We start from the raw sequence: 3,864 nt of genomic DNA on the forward strand, positions 1-3,864 counted from the left end.
CCTCGCGGATGGGGGCAGCCCCCCACTCAGGGGCAACTGCTGTTTCACGGTTAGATACCTCAGCACCCGAGCTATCACCACCGATCTCACACTACGACCACCACTATTCACACTACGACCACCGCTCTCACACACACCGCTCTCACACACCACTCTCACACACTACTCTCACACACGACACTCTCACACACCACTCTCAGACACACTGCTCTCACACTAGGACCACCGCTCTCACACCACGACCATCAGCGCTGCTGTCTCTAGAAGAAATGGCACGAAGGCTCTGCCTCCCGCACGTCTCCCAGGAGCCTGGCACCTGGAACCCACTCAGTCATAAGGGGCTCCGTGGTAACAGGGGGGCTGGGCTCAGGCCCACCACCAAGGGTGCAGAGAGGGGGGAGGGGCTGCCCAAAAGATGACAGATGAGTGTGGGGTGCAGGAGAAGGAAGGCTGTGCCCACAGCTCAGGCCCACCATCAGACTTGACCCTGCAAGGATGCTGGTTCACAGTCGAACCAAATAGTAGAAACTGCTTCAGAAACCACCACCACTAGGAATGAGCACGTCTTCTAAGTGGGCTTCTGCCTCCTCTACCCCCCAAACAAGCCTCCAGGGAGGCTACTGAAAGGGTACCACTGAACTCAAGGGTGTCCCCGGAACCCACCCGGGTGACAAGGACTCACCGCACTAGCTGCCCCTCACTCACCCTGAGCTCCGTCCTCCCTGACTGACTCCCTCACTTGACTTCAGCAAGGGCTTGACCAACCTCGCTCTAGGCACTTAAAATGAATTCACAGTGGGTACGGGGCTTCGGTCAATCTGCTGCGAACTCGCCCTCTTCACTTTGACCCTGGGCTGCCAGACAACTCTGCCCCGTGGGGGCTGCACGGTGGAGGTTCAGGGGTGTCCCTGCCTTGAACCGTGACAGCCAGCGCCTCCCAGACCCCGCCAGGTGCTGCCCCTCCCTCCACGCCCGAGTCTCCCACCCCCTCTCCTGGCCCCACTCCCAGCCTCGTGGCTCTCCACTCGCCAGGGCACAGGCCATACTGCTCCTGGCTCAGCCAGGGCCTCTGCTGTCACTTGAGGACCTCGGTCCCCAGGGTGCTTGAGGCCCTATATCCACCCATCTCAGCAGTTACAGACTCTGGGAGACACAGAGTACAGTTTGGGGTCCCGCCCGCTGTTCACGCTGAACACATTCTCTTATTTTCGCTTTATCTGCTGGAGTTCTCTGAGATGTCTTTTGAAAACCTCAACTGTTGCTTTCAAAAAGACTGTAAAATCACTGTGCTCAACTTTAAGAATAAAATCTTCATTTTCAACCTTCAAGTGAAACTGGAGAGAAGAGTCAAGGCAGTCATTTTTTCACACTGAAAAAGAAAACCCGCACGTGACTACATCACAGAATACAGTTCACGCAACCCCTTCCTCCTCAGCCTTCTCCTCCACTACCAGCCGCCTGTCATCACAAGGCCTGCCCTGGACCGGCAGGGGCAAGGGAAGAGGGCAGACTGGCTCCTCTGTCCCCAGGCCGCATGGGCCGCTTGCCCCACCTTCTTCCCAAGTTCAAGTGGCACTGAAACAGCCCAGGCAAGCAGGGGATTCTGATCAGAAACACAACCGTGGGTAATGAGCAAGGGCCCCTGGTGCTTGTTTACCCCAGCACCAAAGATGATCAATATAATTACTGTGAATTTTACATGTGGCTTCAGATGAGAGACGACACCCGGGGCTTCCCCACTACCAGTTATAGATGCAAGCAGCTTGTGGGTCAGCCTACCAAGAGCTAGAGAAGCTAAATACTTTTCAAAAGAGGTCCTTAGGCAGCCACAATCCAAGATTTTAAACAAAAGCCCAGTGAGGGAGCTGGAGACTGAGAGGGCCGCTCCTTCCCTCGGGGCATCAGAACAAAGCTGACTCTGGGAAGAAAAGGCAGGGAAAAAGTCAAGCAGAGGGGACTGGCTAACAGCTCTGGACACTTCCTTGGGCTGGGAAGACAAAAATCCAACCACAGGCCTGACAAGTCAGTCCGGATGGTAGAGACTAAGGTCCCCAAGAAACGGGAGGCACAGAAAACATACCCAGCACTCTGCCCAAACCGGCTGAGCGCTGAGTATCAATCACCTTGTGGTGCTCGGGAGACAGACGGTGGGCTTCAGGACCGGCCGAGAAGGGAGGGGCCATGGGAGGCACCCCAGGCTTCCAGATGGAGATGCTGGAGGGCTCCTCCCTGGGATCAGGGGGAGAAGGTGGGTGAAGGCTGCTGAGACTCAGCTTACAAAGACACCCCAGCCTCAAGTCACTCAGACCCTGAGTGAACAGACAGCTCTGTCCTCACTAGAGGTCTACATCAGAGGAACCTCTGGAGAAGACAGCATCACCAGAAACTCTAGGGGTTTCCATAGATAATGTCCACCATGCAACCAAAAAAGCAAATAAGGGTGTAACAACAAATAAGACCAAGAGAAAAAGAACGGAAACAGGTCCAGAAGTATCTGATGTATATCAGCATATCAGAGGTATGCTAGAGGAATCAGATGCAAACTTCACCAGTTCAAAAATATACTTGACCAAAGGAAAACTTTCTGAGACTCAAAACCGATTCTAGAACTTTCAAATAACAGTGACTGAATTTAAGAACTCAGGCTCTGGGCTTCACATCAAGTTGGGTGTAGCTGAAGAGAGGATCAGTGAACTGAGGAATGGATCGGTTAAAAAAATATATATGAGGGAAAAAAGTATAGAATATAGCGAAGGAACCCGTTGTTAAACTACATTGTTAAAAACTATAAATGGGGCCCCTCATGGTGGAGAAAAGACAGTCAGGGGAATAAGAAATGCCTCCAGGGCCTGAAACTAAAGAGCCTCTTAATGAAAGTGAAAGAGGAGAGTGAAAAGGCTGGCATAAAACTCAACATTCAAACAATGAAGATCATGGCAGCCGGCCCCATCACTTCATGGCAAATAAATGGGGAAACAACGGAAACAGTGACAGTCTTTATTTTCTTGGGCTCCAAAATTACTGCAGACGGTGAAATGAAAAGACGCTTGCTCCTTGGAAGGAAAGCTATGACAAACCTAGACAGCACATTAAAAAGCAGAGACATTCCTTTGCTGACAAAGGTTCATTCAGTCAAAGCTATGGTTTTTCCAGTAGTCATGTATGGATGTGAGAGCTGGCGCATGAAGAAGGCTGAACGCCAAAGAATCGATGCTTCTGAACTGTGGTGTTGGGAAAGACTCTTGAGAGCCCCGTGGACTGCAAGGAGATCCAACCAGTCAATCCTAAAGCAAATCAGTCCTGAATATTCATTGGAAAGACTGATGCTGAAGCTCCAATACTTTGGCCGCCTGATGCGAAGAACTGCCTCTTTGGAAAAGAACCTGATGCTGGGGAAGACTGAAGGCAGGAGGAGAAGGGGAAGACAGAGGATGAGATGCTTGGATGGCATCACCGACTCGATGGACATGAGTTTGAGCAAGCTCCGGGAATCGGTGATGGACAGAGAAGCCTGGCGGGCTGCAGTCCATGGGGTCGCAGTGGGTCAGACATTCAGCAACTGAACTGACTGACAGGGACAGTGGCAAGAGTTGGTTCAAGAATCAGAGCATTGACTCAAAAATGAAAACCACACATTGGTTTCAGCAGCTCTGCAGGTGCCTAAGGCAAGAAGAAAATGTTCAAGCTCTCAGAGGAAAAAATCTGTGGCTTTTTATGGCACAGCGACACTGAGAGCTGACTTTTCAAGAAAAAGGAAGTCAGAAGATAATGGACTGACATCTGTAAAATGCTGAAAAACAAATAACCACCAACCTGGAATTCGATACCCAACAAAAACACTCTTCGAAAGTGCAAGCAAAATAA

The sequence above is a fragment of the Capricornis sumatraensis genome, chromosome 19, assembly GCF_032405125.1.
Source record: "Capricornis sumatraensis isolate serow.1 chromosome 19, serow.2, whole genome shotgun sequence".
NCBI classification, from domain to species: Eukaryota; Metazoa; Chordata; class Mammalia; order Artiodactyla; family Bovidae; genus Capricornis; species Capricornis sumatraensis.